This window comes from Rhodamnia argentea, chromosome 8 (genome assembly GCF_020921035.1).
Source record: "Rhodamnia argentea isolate NSW1041297 chromosome 8, ASM2092103v1, whole genome shotgun sequence".
NCBI classification, from domain to species: domain Eukaryota; kingdom Viridiplantae; phylum Streptophyta; class Magnoliopsida; order Myrtales; family Myrtaceae; genus Rhodamnia; species Rhodamnia argentea.
In genome coordinates, this window is record NC_063157.1 from 12,844,658 (window position 1) to 12,864,181 (window position 19,524).

At 37.9% G+C, this 19,524-nt stretch overlaps 1 long non-coding RNA gene across 1 annotated transcript; it reads left to right on the top strand.

Moving 5' to 3' along the window:
- The first annotated feature begins 5,051 nt into the window (after positions 1-5,051).
- Positions 5,052-6,976, top strand: LOC115755534. The gene is made up of 2 exons (XR_004017130.2): positions 5,052-5,470; positions 5,588-6,976. It is a non-coding gene; the product is annotated as an uncharacterized LOC115755534 (long non-coding RNA).
- The last annotated feature ends 12,548 nt before the right edge of the window (positions 6,977-19,524 follow it).

The following is a 19,524-nucleotide window of genomic DNA, read 5'->3' on the forward strand; positions in this document are numbered from 1 at the left end:
ATTACTATAAAAATAACGTTCTCATACACACACAAAAAAATTTGAAAATATACACATTTTATTAGATTTTCAAACCTTTTTGCAAAAAAAATAAATAAAATAAAATAAAAATAGAAACAAATGAGACAAGAAAGTTGTCATCATTCTAAAAAGTTAGCTTTATATGACGGATAAGAGAAATCCTATCGGACCTTATCCTACCCCCTCTCCTCGGATTTTTTTATCGAGATTATATCCCCTCTATATTCGACATTATACTATCCAGGACACCTACCATACACGGGATATGATAAAATATATTATATCCCGAGTTTTATAAGGACGACCAAACGCAGCCTAAGGGGATTTGGATTCCTAAGCAAGGGTGAAGCGTTAGCAATGGGGCCCAAAGACACGACCTCCACCTGGCCACACCTACTATCGCGAAGAATCACCAAGGGCGCGCATGATAACACTTCTCTCAAAGAAATCAACTTCTGATCAGAAGTTGATTTCTTTACTTCTCCTCAAAAGTAGAAGTTGATTTTTCTACTTCTGCTCCGCATTGATTTCTGATCGAAAAATTCGTTTGGTAACGGTTGAAAATTTCTACTTTTGAAACATTATTAACAAAATTTTCGGCGGCGATGGTCGACGGCGGTGGTGGTAATCGGCGGCCGCGACGATGGTTGGCGACTGCGTCGGGATCGGCGGCGATGGTCGGGGGCGGTCGGCTACGGTGGTCGACGGCGGGGATCGGCGGCGATGGTCGGCGGCGGTCGGCTACGGTGGTCGGCGGCAGTTGGCCGGCGTGGTCGACGGCGGTCGGCTGCGGTGGCCGACGGCGGATGGCAGCGGTGGTCGGCGGCGGTGGCGGCGGCGGTGGTGGGCAACCGGTGGTGGCGGCCCACGGGTGGGCGGTGGCCGTAGCGACTGTGGTCGGCGGCCAAAGCAATGATGGTCGAAGGAGGCGGGTGTGGTCCAAAAAGTGATTTTAGAGTCGAGAAGTTAAAATTTTTTACTTCTCAAAATTGGCCAAAAATCCTATCAAAGTGAAAAATTTTACCAAAAGTGAAAAATCCTACCATAAGTCAATTTTTTTACCAAACGAATTTCTACTTCGATCGATTTTTTATCAAACACATTTCTCTGTCAAATGAACCTCTTGCAGAGAAATGAAATTTTTGAAGTGATTTCATGCGGGCCCCAAGCGATCTCCTCTCCTTTTCAATTTTTCCAAAAAATTAGTGGGGCCCTCATGATGAAACATAAACAAAATATGACCTGGACTAATTTTTTTTTTCACAATTTATTTTTGTTTTTACTCTATTATTTATTTTTTTAGGAGGCTGGCATTTGGGGTCAAATTACGAAAGTGCCCATGGCATGAAGTTTCTTTTTAGTATAAGAGCTCTTTTTTTTTTTTTTTTTAAATTCTCTATTTTTACAAAAAAAGAAATCATACAAATGATAATTTATCATGCAAGTATAAAAATATCAATTTAATATACAACGTATCTTAATGTGTCGAAATTCTCTATTTTTTGATAAATGACATGTCCGCGTGTTGTTGTCGGTGCTAGTTCCCACAAATAAAAAAAAATGGAAATATAGCAAAAGGTTTTAGGGTTTTCAAACATACCTCAACAATGAGACTTACTTGTATACTTTTAGGTCTGTTCGTTTTGTGAAAATTGTGATGTTTTTGAAAAATATATTATGGAAAATCATTTTTTAGGAAAATGACTATATTTTCTTTCAAAAATTCTTTTATTTTTTATTTTTTACTTTATTTTTAAAAAATTCAAAATTTTAATTATTTTTGCTTTTCCTTTCTTTTCTTTTTTTTTCCTTCTTTTTTGATTGGTATCCGGTCAAGGTGACCGACTGTAGAACCTCGAGCAAGGCTCCACCTCGCTAGATCAAGCGAGGTCGAGCTCGCCCAAGGTAGGCAAGCTCGCCTGGATTGGGAAGGCCTAAGCTAGCTAGCCTCGGGTGAGCCCAACCTCATCAAGATCGGCCGAGTCATAAGCTCGCTGGCCCCTTGTCATGTTTGGTTGTTGAGCTTTCGGCCGTCACCTAGGCTCGCAGCTTGTAGAGGAAGGAAGGAAAAAAAAAAAAAAAAAAAATAAAAAATAAAAAGGAAGAAATGTAAAGCTGTCCGCAAAGGAAATATGAGGGAAAATTATTTCCTCTTTTTAAAAAAAGAAAATCATTTTCCTCATTTTTGAATGTATTTTTTCCATTGAAGGAAAATGTTTTGCTTGATTCATTTATTATCTGTGAATCGAACATCGAAAATTTTGAAAATTATTTTCTTAAAAATTATTTTTGCGAAACGAACGGAGGCTTGTGGATGACTTGCTCCACAGCTAAGGCAACCCTCCCTTTGGGCCAATTGGACCTTTGTGGTCTATTGAACCCAGAGGACAAACATCTTAGAACTTGAGCTTATACTTGCAAACCTTGGCAGATAAAATCTCACGGGCCGCCTTGGATATGGGCCTAGTCTTTGTTTGCCGTCATCAAAAATGTTTTTCAAGCTCACAGTGCTTCTATAGAGAGAGAAAATATAAGATTATATTTTGAAACTCGGGTCGACGCCTTGGTCCATACGGTCTTTCAAACCCTAGATTGGAGTTGGCTATGAAACTAGATACATCAGATTTTGCAAAAACAAGAAAAGTAGACAGGAGTCGCCACTAATCGATTTTTATTTCCTAGTTCGATTGGATGCCCTGAAATGTTTAAGAAGTTACAAGGAATAGACTACCTAGATGACTTATGCAAGGTGAATGGTTTATGAGAATTAACTAGAGATTAAGGTCCGAGCGATGCATCCAATGTGACGTGAACAAAACACATAGAATGATAGAATATGCCACGTAAGTGTGATCCGAACTTAGAAAGTGTCAAGGTAAAATGACTCATCAAGAATCAAATCTGACGGGCATACATGCGCCATTGACATGCAAAATGACTTGCAATTGGAACATGGCACGGGCACATGAGATGCCTAATCACATAGTAATCCAATACGGCACGTGAGAATCGAAAGTAACATGTGAAGATTGGTTATTACGTGTTCGAATGGCATACGATGATTAAACATAATAACCGACAAAGAATATGACACGTTCGAATGACATGTAAATTTTCTTGGTGCATCTAATATGCCACGTAGGATTTACAATAAATCGTTCCGAAGAGGATAGGTGGCAATGGGCCCATCCTTTTGCGTCCTCGAACCCCGACTTCTCTTTCTCTTCTACAACTCCGCGACTTCCCCTTCCCCAAAATCTCCTCCTCGCCACCGTGCAAATCCGGTGCGGTCTCGAGTAACCCCTCCCCTCAGTCCTTCACGTGCCATTCCATGAAGGAGCACTCGTAACGCATGCTCGGAGCAAAACCCACTTCCAGTTGGCGGCGCAGGCTCTTTTGCTGGTGCCTACCCTGCTTTCTTCGGCTATGGTGGAGTATTCCGGCTTCCAGACGCATTGGGCGGCTCCGAGGCAGAGGGGGGCGAGCAGGGAGATGGCGGTCATGAGCGGGAAGTAGAGGAGGATCAGGGCGTAGAAACACGAAGGCGGTTGAGAAGAGAGAGCGGGCGGAGAGAGACGTGAGGTGGACGAAAGCAGCGATGGAGAAGCTCGTGATGGTGTGCAGCACAGCAGAGACGTCGGTGGTGGAATTTAAATGCCACGTGTCCTCTTTTTAGTGGTTTATTATAAATCCTACGTGGCATGGACGCACCCAATATTTTCTTGTCACTATAGCACGTCCTACACGAGAAACTAATTCCATGATGTATATAATCTTAGACTACGTTTGGCATTCAGATTCAGGATAAAAGTCGGGATGTGATAAATTTTATTCTATTATGTGTTTGGTTCCTATTCGGGATAAGATATAAAGGGATATAACCTAGATATGGTTATCCCATGGGGAAGTTGATATAAAGGTGGATAGAATTTCTTTTGTTCATGGTATAAAAACTATTTTTCTGAATAGCAAACTTCTTATGTAATAAAATTAAAATAATAGTTAAATTTAAAATATATTTGAATTCTAATGTTAAAAAAAAACTTAAAATAACAAAAAAATAATTTCCATTTTTATTTATTCTAGTTCTTATTTATAATTTAATTTATTTCTTCTTTACAATATATACTTTGTGTGTGTGTGTGTGTGTGTGTGTATACACCTAGCATACCGGTACATATTTTAAGCATAATAGTATAGTTTATTATTTAATAAAAATTTTATTAAGACATGATGGATAATGATAAAAAGAGATTTATAATTTAAAAATAAGTAAAAAATGAAGTAGACGAGCCCAAATTTTAAAGGAACATCTTTAGTTCATGTTGAAGTTTCAAGATTAAACTCTATGAAAATAGCAAGAGAGTTGAAACTTCTTCCTTCTTAGCTTTCTAGTTCACATAAAAAGTCTAAGGAAAAGCAAAAAGAGAGTCAAATCTCCTTCTTTTTTTATAATTTTGTGTTTCATGTTGAAGTTTAACGAATGTAGCAAGAGAGGTAAAACTTTTCATAGTCGCAAATGTGAGTGGTTATACTTTCTTTTTTTTTCTCTTACTAGATTTGGCAATGAATTATAACAGATTCTTGTAATCTCTTTTTGTGTAGTCATAAATACTAAATACTAAAAATGATATGATATAAACATATCTGGCTTTATTACTGCTTTTCACAAAATAGTGGATAAGATATGGCATAATCTCTAAATTTCATATCCGATTCTATCCGATCCTATCATGTCTAAAAACCGGACGATCAAATGCATCATTAGGGGTTGGATTGCAAAAAATGTTTGGTATATCCCATCACTTCATTTTTCAATCACCTTATATCTCTCTTTTTTTTTTTTTTTTTTGGTCGAAAACATATTGCATAGAAGGTAAATCAAGTGTCCGTACAAGAAAAGCCCAGCTTAGGGGCATCAACACAAATTAAACTCCATAAGTGAGGAGGAGGTGTAGAAGCCCAAGAAGCAAGAACGCAATTTGCACAGAGGCCTTTTGATAACCAGTCTGCTATAGCGTTGGCTCTTCTATCGCAATGGGCTATGGAGATATTTTGCACCTGGGCTAAAAGGGATTGCACTTCGACAATATGGGCTTCGGCTTCCCAACTAATGTCCCATGTTCTGTTGACCGCCTCTACCAAAGTACTACATTCAGATTCTACGCATATCTTTTCTGTCGTCTCTCTCCACGAGTCCAGAAACTTCAAACCATGTGCTAGAGCTTGTGCTTCGGCTTCAATCAACGGACAAGATCTGATTTCTATGGCAAATCCATCTATCAAAGCTCCTTCTAAGTCGCGACGAACACCAGCGATGGCTCCTTCCCCTGCATCAACATCAACAGAGGCATCTATGTTAAGCTCCAGATTTGGGTATTTCGACCGGAGGGGGGGTGGTGGTTGGGTCCAAACCTTCTACGGTGGATATGCTCTTTCTTCTCTAAATGTGGAGTATTTCTTGTTCCATTTGACATAGCTCTCCACTGTGGCTGTTGGTTCACCGATTATGGTTGATGCTTTTGGTCTACAACCTCTAAATACTGATCCATTTCTCATTTTTCAGATGCTCCATAGGATGGCTGCTAGCAGTTCAAAGGTAAGGAAAAGAGTTTGGCTTTCTATAAAACTTTGTAGCCATTGATCCATCCGCGAGTCTTGAGAAGTTTGGCTTTGTCCCAATGCCCGGGGGTCTTGCCAGATTTGGTTTGTCCAAGGACAGTGGCGGAAGATGTGCTATGTAGTTTCTGATTGTTGGTTGCACAGGGAACACAAGGGTTGGGTAATAACGTCCCGTTTGCAAAGATTGACCTTTGTTGGTAGGGCATCTTGGCATACGCTCCAGAGGAAGAAGCGGATCTTCGGGGGGATACAAGCTTTCCACATCCTGTTCCAGAGTTTGCGAGAGGGTTGGAAGGAGAAATAGGCTATATTAGTACTTGGCGGTGGTTTTCCATCTCTGATCAAGTTGTATCCACTCTGAACAGTATAGACACCCGATTGTCTTCTTGTCCAAATTAGCTTATCCTTTCAGAGAAACCTATTTATTAGGGTGGCCAAGATTTCTTCGGCAAACTCCTCATCAAAGATCTGTCTAAGAGCTGATTCATCCCACTTTGCGTCCTGGGAAGAGATTAATTCTACGACTTTAGATGGTTCATCCACGTTCGCAGGACCTCCAATAACTCATCTTCTAAGCCAACGGTCCTCTCTTATGCTAATATCCTCTCCATTTCCAATCGTCCTTCTCACTGACCCTGAGAGAGTTTCTCTACCATAAAGTATCCTCTGCCAACCCCAAGAAGGCCTAAGTCCTCTTTGCGCCTATAAGAATGTTTTGTTCTGGGGGTAAATACCTTTTAATAATCTATTCCACAGAGAGTTCTGATTTTGGGCAAGTCTCCAGGCTTGCTTGCCTAGCATAGTTTTATTGAAGTCGATGAGGTCTTTGAAACCCAGCCCCACATTATCCTTCCTTTCCTTTAAGACTTCCCATCTTCTCCAATGAAGTCCAGAATTAGTTTCACTGTTTTGCCACCAGAACGAAGCTATTTTCCTCTCGATAGACTTACGAATTGACGTTGGAATTTTGGCGATCGACATCGCATACTGAGGAATTGCTTGCACTATGGTTTTAACAAGGATCTCCTTTCCCGCCTTTGAAATGATATTCTCTTTCCGACCTTCAAGCTTCATATTCACTTTTGCCGTAATCTATGAGAACATTTGTTTTTTTTGTAGCACCCCATTCGGAAGGAATTCCCAGATATTTTCCGGTGTTCCCCAAAACTGGAACTCTCAGTGTCGAAGCCAGATTCACTTATAGCTGATTACGGCAATTTGGCCCCATATAGAGCCCTGACTTGTTGAAGTTAATTTCTTGACCAATAGCGTAACAATACTGATAAAGGATAAGAGCCAGATTCTGACCTTCAACCAGCTTACCATCTAGAAAGAATATAGAATCATCAGAATAAAGCAAATGTGATAGAGTTGGGCAAAACCTGCTTAGCTTAATGCCTATGATTGTCCCTTCACTCACAGCCTTCCTCATTAGCATCGACAGTGTATTGGACATAAGGATCAATAGGTGTGGGGAAATGGGGTTTCCCTGGCAAAGGCCTATTGAAGGTGGAAGTAGCATGTATTTTGGCGACCTTCAAATAATTAGATCGTTTAGCAACATCAACAGCCTCGTTAAAGCTCCAAATTTGAATTGCCGTCATTCCGATGACTAGATACATGCATGATTTTTTTTTAATTTCTATATCGATAGTATCGCGATGTTTTGGTTCCGGCACTATGATGGTCTGGAAACATGCGAAATTTCTATTATTCTAAGCCGACCGCATAACGACGAATTATTGAATCTGAGATTTAATTCAGCATTATAGCGACTTAAACATGCTTTCTAATTGACTTTGAAGGAGATGGAGTGAAGACTTATCTGGAGAACGAGTCACATGTGCTGAAATGAGGGGGCGAGGAGCAGTCCTCGACCTGAGGCTGAGGAGAGCGATCCTTGGGTTGAGGACTTAAGCACCGAAGGACTTCCTGGGCAATTCGCGGATCTTTATATTGTTAGAACCTCGTGACGAGAGCTTTTCAACGAGCCCAATGTTGATAGGGAATCTTCCGATTTTCCATTTGCATTTTCGTTTGCAAATGAAAAGAGAATCAAGAATGAGCGATTCTAAGTTTCGTACATATTCCATCTAAAATCTAAAACTTACCCATCGAAACAAATTCCTTATTTTAAGAATATTAGAATCCACCTCGCATATCCTGGAACCTATCCATCACGAGTCCCAAGATTAGTTTCAGATTCCATTCATGTTTCACATGTATTCTTAATTGAACAATTGAAGTGAATTATCACCTCTAATAAAACATCATTTGTTTCTACAATCTACTGACTATAATTCATATAATGAAACACAAATAAAAATATGTACATTAACAAAGTAAAAGTCTCAGTCATAAATATCGTTAGAAATGAAAGCTTAAATTAATGGTTTCGGATTATACACTTATCATCATAAGATATGGAATACGGCAAGATCGCGAAGAGATGTACGAATAAAAACACAAAAACTTGTTACGGATCAAGAGTACAAGTTCCAGGAACCTGGAACTTATTGAACGGATAAGTTCTCCTACTTTTGGAACTTGAAAGCTACTCTGCAGATCTTGAAATCAAGAACCCGACAATTTCCCTACCTATTCGAAATTAACACAAAACCACTTGTGAATGAATTTTGTTTTCCAACTGTAACATGGGAAAGCAATTTTCAAAATTTTAACTCGGAAGGAGAATGCAATTTCCTTATAAAATGAAAACACACTATTTATTTTAGAAGCAATGCAATCAAATATTTTTCCAAAAATTTTGTCCGTATTGGAGATTTGATTTTTTTTAAACCAAACCCATTTATAAAAAAAACTTAGAACTTAAAAGGGAAATCAACGATATTAATTATTTTCATTGAAAAGAAAATCCGAAAACGCTTTGACGAACCAAACGGTTCCTTAGTTTTTCTTTTCTCAACGTTTTCCTAAACCTTTCAATTACTTGATAAACGAAATTACATTTATTTTGTTTCGAATAAGAGCTTGAAATGTTTTTATTTTCTCAAATAATGGCCTTAAGTGGATCTTGTTTTAAATAAGGGTCTAAAGTACCCTCATCGTTTCAAAGAGGGATTTGGTCGAAGGACATTTTCATCATTTACTTTTTTATTATTTTTTTCCTGTTTCTATCTTCCCTTCCTTTCTTTTTTTTTTTTTTTTTTCCTCTCTCCCTCCATCGATCATCGCCCACCTCGGGCGAGGGCCGCCCTAGCCATCACTTGGGTCGCCCTCGCTTAGGCGGATCCGGCAAGGATAACCCTTGCCCTTCGTCTAAGTTGTTATTTGAAATTTTCCCTTTATTTTGTATTCCAACCTAACATTATAACGTGAAATCATTCTACCTTTCTTGTTAACATAAGAATATTTCTTTTTATCTTAGTTTATTTCTATAATGATCTAATGCTATTATCATGTGTCACAGGAAAAAAAAATCACAAAAAGAATTTTAAACCTATTGTAATTGTGCCCATCTAATCTTAAACCTTTTAAGTCGGCCAATTTAGTCCTAAACCTTTGTTGACACCTAAATTTTAATTTCTTTGTTTATATAAATTACAGAAAAATTAGGAACTAACCTTAGTCCCACAAAAATATTTAAATTATTTTAGCATGGTTTTCATATACATTAGTTTAATTTTTTTGAATACATGCATTACATTTTGCATTCGAGTCAAAGCAGCGGCGGACGATTCTAAATAGGTGGTCAACCGAATGAAACCCAAAAGCCTGCATTTTTTTTTTCTATCACACTTGGGTGTTCTAGGAAGGAATTGATTTTCCAAAGAAATTTGTTATTATTCTAAGATTCCTGATTGGCTTAAATCTCCACGATTTTCATATATAATCCTTTTCAAAATGGAAACCAAAGCATGACAGGTACATTGGCGGCTCAAAGGAAGCAAGTAGAGACCGGAGAAGTCAATGTGGGAAAGAAATAAAAAAAAAAAAAAAAGGCAAGGATATCATCAGATTTTGCTTCAACAGAGGGGCAAAATATATTTTGGGAAGGACAGCAGTCGAAAAGATATTTATATGTGTCCATGGGCGTGGATCAAGAAAAGAACAAGAGAACAATCAATCAAGATTTATCTTCGAGAAATGAAATGGCGCGTGAATGAGCAAGAAATGGTCTGATTTAGGTAGGTTCAGTCGATCAAGGAAGGATATTTCCTTGAAGCAAAGGAAAGTCAATATCAATAAAGCGATATGCATGATCAGCGGGGAAAGGAGAGGGAAATCAGTTCTTTCCACGAGCGGGTCCCATCTTTGCGTGTAAAAGGTGGTCTTGTTCTGCACAAAAGGGTAGAAGACTCTGACTCTAAAAATCTGAGAGATCACGTGGAGTCCACACAAAAGGAACTTTCACCATAAATTCCATCCCATCGACGTCCTCGCGCCCGGTCCCGACGACTCCATCTCCCTGTCCCGACGGTTTTGCAGCATCACCGACGTGCCTCCGCTCAGCCCCGACGTTTCTATAGCACCCCCGGAGCCCTCTGACTCAGCCCTCGACGGTTCTGCTCAAATGTTCGCCGCTGCCTCTGCTGTTTCCGATGGATCTGCATCAGCTTCGACGTTGGCCATTCCTTCGCTGTCCTGCGATCCTCACTTGTGTGGCACCTGTGAGGCTGTTGTCCCTCTACCACGGTCCTTATTGCTTGTGACAGCGAGTGTTCAAAGCCCCTGGGTGTCCAGCAATCCCACAAGCATATCCACGTGTTCTCATGGTCGGCACTCGGTAGTCAAACAATCCAACAATCTTCTTTGGTCAAGCGAACAAAACCGGCGCATTTTTTAGGGTTTTTTTTCTAATTTAATTTAAAAAAATATTTACAAAAATATATTTTTTAAAAAATATTTACAATTTTAGGCCTCGCTCGCTCGGCGGTTGGGTTGCCGAGCAGCCCACTCGGTTGGTAGTTGGGCTGTCGAGCGGCTGGACTGTTTTTTATTTATTTTAAATTTTATTTTTTAAATGTTTTAATTATTTATACTTATAATATTTAGTTTATTTCGTATTTTTTAACATGTTTATCTTTATTTTTTTATAAGTTTTTTCTTGTGAAGCTTATCTTTATAACATAATTAGTAATAGTTAATATAAAAATTATTAAGATATATCATTAATAAATAATGTTGTAATTATGTAATTAATTAAAAATATTCATAAAATAAAAATTGGTAAGATATATGAAATTAAGGAGGACGAGTATCCGAATGTCATTTCGTAAATATATTTTTTTGAGAAAATTAAATTGGAAAAAAAAACCCTTCTTTTGCCATTTTCCCTATATTTCATAAATGACAAATTTTATCGGCTTTTGTAGTTTTGCCAGAATCTCCCATCACATTCCCTAAGAGTCGGTTAGGACAAAGGTTGTTCGACCGATAAAGTTGAACAATGCACCGACACTCGACTTGTCACACACATTATGCATGAACCCCCTCCTTAATTCAATATCATGCAAGATCGTATGATCACGCGGATGAGTAGGTATTAGCCGTTGCATACCGAATCGACGAAGTACTCAATCTGGATAATGCCAATCAACTATCCAACAACGATCTGATGTAGAATAAGCGGCATGTGATTTTTTAGAAAAATGTGATCGTTAGAAATCGGGCAAATTTCACTGGTTTCAGTAGGCTAAAACGAAACGGCCTTCTGAATAACCACGGCTTTGCTATGACGTACGATGGATTTTCATGTTTCTGAGTCGTTTAAATAGGTTTTCGGGCAGTTTTTAATTTTAGAAAACTTAGCGATATAGATAATCGCAATATTTGATTTGGATTCCGTTTGATTAGATTAGATTTGATTTGTTTATATGTTTCGGAGTTCTATCTATATAATGGACATCCGCCCTATGTAATTTTTATGTTGTCATTATGTCAAATTCGGTTTACCCTTTGGAAAGCTTTTCTAGTTAACGGTTCCACTGCGTCACGGTCGAACATACGGCCTTGTATGATATTGAATCAAGGAAGAGGTTCATGCATGTGGTGCGTGACAAGTCAAGTGTCGGTACATTGTTCAGCTTTATCGGTCGAACAACCTTTGTACTAATGCGACTCTTGGGGAATGTGACAAGGGACTACGGCAAAAGTACAAAAGCTAATAAAATTTTCCATTTATGAAATGTAGGGAAAAGGGCAAAAGAAGGGTTTTTTTCCAATTTAATTTTCTAAAAAAAATATTTACGAAATGACATCCGGATCCTCGTCCTCCTTAATTTCATATATTTTACCAATTTTATTTTATGAATATTTTTAATTAATTACATAATTGCAGCATTATTTATTAATTATAGATCTTAATAATTTTTTGTATTAATTATTACTAATTATGTTATAAAGATAAGCTTCACAAGGAAAAAATTATAAATATAAACATTTTTAAAAAATACGAAATAAAATAAATATCATAAGTATAAATAATTAAAACATTTCAAAAAAATGAAATTAAAAAAAAGTAGCCCAGCCGCTCGGAAGCCCAACTACTGAGCAGCTAGGGCGGGGCCCAAGACAAGCCGCTTGGCAGCCTAACCGCCGAGCGAGGTCCAAAATTGTAAATATTTTTTTTAAAAATAATTTTGTAAATATTTTTTTTGAAAATTAAATTAGAAAAAAAACCCCACTTTTGACTCCATCATTTCCATTGCGAAGCTGCTTGCATTGGCGAGAATCCCAAGAAAAACGACTTGGAGTCTCTCGCGTTTCTTTTTGCGGGTCCAATTCATAGGACTCATTGTGATCACGTACGATCCGTTCGCCGTTGTATAAAACACCGCCGAGCAAGATCGCATCGACAAGCCAAAGACACGCGCCACAAACTATCGTGACCGAGATTGCCCCCGCCACATCGTCGTAGGTTCGGTGTCGTCATTTCCAATCCATCGAGTTCAAACGCGAGGAAACGATTTCACATTAGGTAAAATTCGATTTGCTTGTACTTCGTTTCTTATTTTCTTTTATATTATGTGAATATTGGATGATTTTCAATTAGGCAAATTTTATCTACTGATATTGCAATATGTGATAATTGCCTAGTCGGGTTTCATTGATATCTTGAGCATATTTTTAGACCGGAAAACCATTCCGAATTAAAAGGGTGATTCCTTAACGACAATGTGCGGATTCGGACTAATCTCGACCTTGAGGTTTGTCTCGATATCGCGGAGATTGAGATATCTAATTTTAACCATTAGATTTGATTCCTCGATCCAATCTATCATCTAGTTCAAACCGGAGAATATTTTCAAAAAGATTCATACATTATCCTTGATTGATTTGATTTGATTTGTTCCTAAATAAAAATCCTTAAAAGATTTAGCAGATATGGTTTCTTTCAAATCTGGTATATATGCATGTCATATTATGCATGTCACATTAGAATAGTCAGTACTTATTATGTCATTAGGGTAATTGCCTCCTTAGCATATAGTTACATTCATGCATTGCATTCATTAAATAATAAAAAAAAATTACACCTTTGAAACTTTAACTTAGAATCCTCAAAAGTTGCCAACTTTGATAATTGTCATGGAACCATTACCAAGTCCCCAAACTTAAAATCTCTTGTTCACACATTAATTGCTTGAACCAAAGTTTCGATTTGGTAGGACTTGAGAGAATCCGAATTAAGTTAGTTAATTTAATTAACCTAATAATCCATTAACTTGAAATTTCTAATTTTATATCGTAACAACCTTATAACAATTTGCCAGTTTTGTACATCCGATCAATTTTGCGAGAAAATGATGTGAGGATGACCATCCTAGATGGTGCTGTTGGCACTAAAGTCGACAACTTTTAAAATATTATGGTTTTCTCATGATTTTTTTTATACTTTTTTTCATTTTGGTCGGCGAAACTCGACTTCCTTGTCCCCGGGCAAGGTCAACCTTGACTTAGTCCACGAGGCTAGGCCTCGAGGGTGAATCTCGTGGCCTTTGGCGAGGGCTCGAGCCTTGCTAGCCTGCCTTGGCAAGGGGGCAAGGCTGAACTTCCCCGGCAACGGCAAGATCGAGTCTCCCTCTCGTCGGCCATAATAAACAAAATAAAAATTAAGAAAAAGATAAAAACTAAAAACAATAAAAATTCATAAATTTTAAAAAATTATCCGCATCAACGATTTTCGATCAAAATTAGCCGGATATATTGAATTGTCAAAAGGTCCAAAACTTTTATGATAATTTCCTTCAAGAAAATTCTAATTTGAACAAAAATATCTAAAAATCTGGTATCTACAACAACTGTTAGTTTTAGAAGAAATATGTTGTTTTTTCATAACTTCAATAACATTCAAAAAAGGACATTCTTTAATTAAAAAATTTAAATTAATTTAATATAATTATGGTACATAAAAAGTTTTTTTGGGGTTCCCGCAGCACAAAGCACGGGGTCCCACTAGTTCCCCGCAGCATCCTCCGAATGATCGGACCTCCAATTTGCGTTTCTGCCCGAACCGATATAACTAGGGGTATAAGGACCGGACCGGACCAACTTCGATGGTCGTCCTCGGTCCCAATAAATGGGACCGTGACTGGGCGGTCCGGTCCTCGGGTTTCTTGGATTGGGACCGGACCGGCCCTGGCCGGACCGGACCGCCAATAATATACAATTATTTATATATAAATATATAAAATTGCAAAAGAAAATTTAAAAAAAAACAGAATAATAAAAGTTCTCCCCCCTTTTTTTTCCCAATCTTGCACGATCGCACTCTCACTCTTTTTTTAGTCTTATTTTTTATCTTGTTTTTGGTCATCTTTTCTCTCTGCAGGCTTTTTTGAGTGCGGTTGGTGATGTTTTTATCATGTAATGGCTAGATTTGGTATTGAATTCAAACATTTTGGTCAAGTTCGTCGATCATAAAAGTCATAGCGAGTCGCTATGTTTTTACCATGGCATAATTTATTAAATTGACTAGATTTTCAATAGTCAGCGGTCCTATTGGGCCGGGACCGGGACCGCCGGTCCTGGTGCGGTCCTTGGTCCCGAAAATATGGGGACCGGGACTACGGTCCGGTCCGGTCCCCCGTTTCATGCCGGGACCGGACCGGCCCGGACCATGCACACCCCTAGATATAACCCCGCATCTCGGCCTCGCTTGATTGGCAAGAGAAGCGAATGGTCGCCGGCTGTTGTGATCGAAGGCCTTGACCGCACCAGATTATGCCCTCCTATGAACAATTTTTCGTAATTATACTTTTGCCCCATATTTTAAAAGAGATTTCCATTTCAATCCGTTTCTAGATCAATTAAAAAACAAAAATTGTGTTGTCCTTTTATTTCTTTTTGACCTTTTTGATTTTTATATATGTTTCGTTTAAGGGTATCTAAACTTATGATCTCTACGATAATAGTAGCCTCATTTAGAGTTCGTGCCGGATTGATATTGTTGCTTTTTTTAATTTCCTAAATTACGGGCTTGACTAAATTTACTCAAGAAAACACGAAACCGTAAAAGCTTGAAAACTTTATCTATCTAAAGAAATATGAACAAGATGTAGATTAATACAAGTGTGATATCTATGAATATATTAATACTGTTTTTTTTTTTTATCATTATGAAAACCCTTATTCTTAAAATAGCAGGAATATCAATTCAATATAATCTAAATAATATTTACTTTTGTATTATTATGGAGACCATAAACTTCAACATATTCGGGATGGGGATCAAAGCAGCATCGATGCGCGTAAGAAGGATTAGAGGAGCTTCCATAGCTGCCAAGAAGGGAAAGAGACACAACAAAAAAAAAAAAAAAGGAGGAAAGAGGAAAGAAATAAAGGATTAAAAAAAAAAAAAAAAATAAAAAATATTAAAAGACGAAAATATCCATGTGGCCAAGCCCTTCTTTTGATACAAAGAGGGCACTCCAGGCGCTTATTTTAAATAAGGTCATTTCAAATTCTTATTTGAGAAAACGAGATCATTTGAGCTCCTTTTTTGAAAATTTCCCTGGTATTTATAAAGACCAAAAAGGTAAAAAAATAATAAAAAGACAGCATATTTTATGGTTGATTTAGAAAAATGGATCGAAAGTCCGATTTGACTTTATTATGAAAAATTGATGGATTAAAATCAAATTGAAAATTTAGCGATTGTTTGTGCGTTTGAAAAAATAACTGAAAAATTCGCTGTATAAATTAAAATTTTAATAATGACCTTGCAGAATGTAGAGCCGGCAATATGGGTCGTGTACCCATTTTTCGACTCAGATTTAAGGGGCCCAACTTTAAATGGGTAACTCGTTTTCCGGCAAAATGGGCTAAAATGGGTTGAGAAAATTGAAGGCCCCAATAACGGGTAAAATATGGGTCACTTGTGACCCATATTTTAACCCATATTTTCCCCAACTCCACGACGCGACCCCAACCCTCTTTTCTTTCCTTTCGTTTTACTTCGTCCCCGTTTGCATCTTCTTCAACTTCTTCCTTCTGAGAGCAACGAGCACAGAGGAAGAACTGGTTCTATGAGCCGTGATTGCAATAAGCCGCTTCACTTCGTCTTCGTTTCTTTTATCTATTACGAATCTTCAACGGTTTGATTCCAAGGTGCGTGTGTTTGATTCTTAGGGTTTCGATGAGGGCGTCGGTTTCAATTGAGCTCGCGCCTCCGAAATTGATTTTGGGTATTTCTTGGTCGCGGACTCGTAGGGGTTTGCTTTCGAGATGTCGGACCCTTTGGATCCATTTGCGACGCCATGTGAGTAGTACAATTCCTACGATTTTTAAGTTTTTCTTCAATGCGTTTTGGTTCTTTTTGTGGGGATTCTTGAGAGGGTTAGGAATGGTGTGTGGCTTGTGTCACAGCAACAATTGATGCATTCAGTAGATGACAACAAGGAGAAATAAGGAGATTGAACCAATTATTTAAAGAGATTTGGCTATACATGTCTACGTTCTCATTTCCAGCTCTAGGAGCCTTGAACTAAGGTTGAACTCCGGTACTTCAATCAAGGCGGTTCAAGAGTTGCCATATGTTTTCCCCACATTAAGAGCGATTGCTTTTGTAATTCCCCCGATTCAAAACCACCTCCCTTGTTTACCACCTTCGGTAAGAATGCAACCTGATTTGTCTACAACATTCTTATGGATACATTTATGTATCTGCTGACCGGATCTTGCCGTGTGTAAAAAAATGTCTTCCCTTTTTGATTGAAAACAACCCCCTTTCCTGTGAGAAGGTGTGTTTATTAAGATATCCAGTTTCTTTTACATGATAAAAATTTGGCTTTGCTTCATCTTTTCTACACTAACTCCATCCAAGTGTATATTAAGATTTCTAACGTATGCGGGAGAACTTGATTACGCAACCTGAATGCAATAGCATTTTTAAGTTCTTTTCCACGTCGAAGGAAATAAGTAAATCTCATATTGATGTAACTCATCACACATCCGTATTTTAATTTTTCTGCTTGATTTAAAGATCAAACATTTTGTTCCTTTGTTCCTTCAACTTAAACTTGTAATGGATCTTCATATTCCTGAATTTTTGGGGGTAACTTTGAATTTTAATCTAGTCTTTAGTCCATCTTATTTGAGTCTTTGTTTCAATTCGTGCCCTTTTTATTGTATAAGTTGTTGTTGACCTCTGACCCACCCCAAAAAAGCAAAAAAAAAAAAAAAAATCTCATAAACATAACGGCAAATGTCCATTCATTTGAATTGTTCTTGTGCAAGAATTGTCGATCTCATAGCACAACACTACATATATTGTCCTTGGTATGTGTTTTTGTGTTCCATAAGTTGTCTATGTAGTAATATTGTTCTAATTCACATCTTCATGCATTACAATAGTACTTTGTTCTAATTCACGTCTTCTCTAACTAATCGGTTGACATGTCAAGATCTAATGAGGATCAAGAAGAATATTCAACTACGGAACAATCAAAGAGACATAGAACTGCACCCTTAGCTCATGGGGACGAGGAAAATAACTCTGCTTGTTCTAGACGATCAAAAAGATGCACTTCTGTTGTATGGTCTGAATTTGAAAGATTCATAGATGAGGATGGCAAGGAAAAGGCCAAGTGTAAGTGGTGCGAACAAACTTACATGGCTAGCCATGGGACAAAAAATTTGTTGCGTCATTTAAGTACTTGTCCCAATCGAGTGGCCAATGTTGATGATTCTAAGAAACCATTTGATCAAGCCGTGTTTAGAGGCAAGCTAGCAAAGGCTATAATCAAACACAATTATACTTACTCTTTTGTAGAGCATGAGGCTACTAGAGAGTTGCTTAGTTATCTCAACTCGAAAGTGAAGCACATATCAAGAAATACAGCAAAAAGTGATGTGGTAAAAGTTTATGAGAAAGAGAAGAGTAATTTGAAATCAACCGTAGTGTCACTCTCAAGCAGAATATGTTTGACTTCCGATTTGTGGACTTCTCTTACAACCGATCATTATATGACTTTCATTGCCCATTATATTGATGAGAATTGGGAATTACATGCAAAGGTTTTGTGCTTCTCCTATGTGCCACCTCCATATAGTGGTGTCATTCTACAGGAAAATTATTTGTTGATTTTTTTGGGAGTGGGGCATTGAGAGGAAGATTTTCAGTATTACACTAGATAATGCCTCATACAATGACGTATGAGGTCGATATTTGGAAAAATACACCTTCCGTGCGATCCTCTTTGTTATGTGATGGACAGTTTTTTCATGTGCGTTGTGGTGCACATATTTTAAATCTCATTGTACAAGAAGGTCTGAAGGTGATTGATGGATCATTACACAATATTAGAGAATCTGTCAAATATGTGAGAGCTACACAAGGGAGGAGAGCAAAATTTGCTGAATGTATATCACAAACATGCTTGAAAACAGGTAAAAAGGTACGTCAAGATGTGGCTACTAGATGGAACTCTACGTATTTAATGCTTGAAAGTGCTTTGGTCTTCGAGCATGCATTTTCCCATTTGAAGTTGATTGATTCTAATTTTGTCACATGTCCATCACTTGAGGATTGGGTCAAAGCTAGGAAAGTTGCATTCTTGTTGCAACCTTTTTATGAAATTTCTACTCTCTTCTCTGGAGTTAGATATCCGACAGCAAATTTATATTTTTATGGAGTATGGCGGATCCGGTTTCGTTTGATAAAGGCGAGGACACCGGGGAGTAGTGAGGATGTAGCTATTAGTTCCATGGCTAAGGTAATGCTGAAGAAGTTTGAAAAATATTGGCAATGTTATAGTGTTGTCTTATCCTTTGCTATTATATTAGATCCTCGCTATAAGCTACACTTTTTAGAGTTTTGCTATTCGAAGTTGGAGATGGATGATCATGTCGCATATGTACGAAGCATTCGGGAGAAGATGTATATGCTTTTTGATGAATATCCGGCCTCAACGTCAAGAGATGATCGCTCTACATGTTCAACAAGTCGAGGTAATATTTCAGTCGAGAACACCATTGAGAACATTGGGGACCAGCTTGATGAGTATGACGCATTCGAGAGTGAATACTTTTTGGCTCTACTAAGTCACAATTGGATTTGTATTTGGAGGAGAATAGGCTTGATAGAAAAAAATACCCGGATCTTAATGTCCTAGATTATTGGAAAGCTCATTCACATCGATATCCGGAGTTGTCTCTCATGGCACGTGATATATTGAGCATTCCTATCACGACCGTTGCCTCGTAGTCAGCATTTAGCATTGGAGGACGCATTTTAAATAAATATCGGAGTTCTCTTTCACCTGAAAATGGGTTGAGAGATTGGTTATTTGGAGTTCCTTTGAAGAAGATTTTGATGACGAGTCTCTCATTGTCGACTTGCAGGACTATTTGCATTAGGTACTCTCTTTATCTCATTCTTTTGATAATAACCTATGCTACAATGTGCTTGTATTAAAG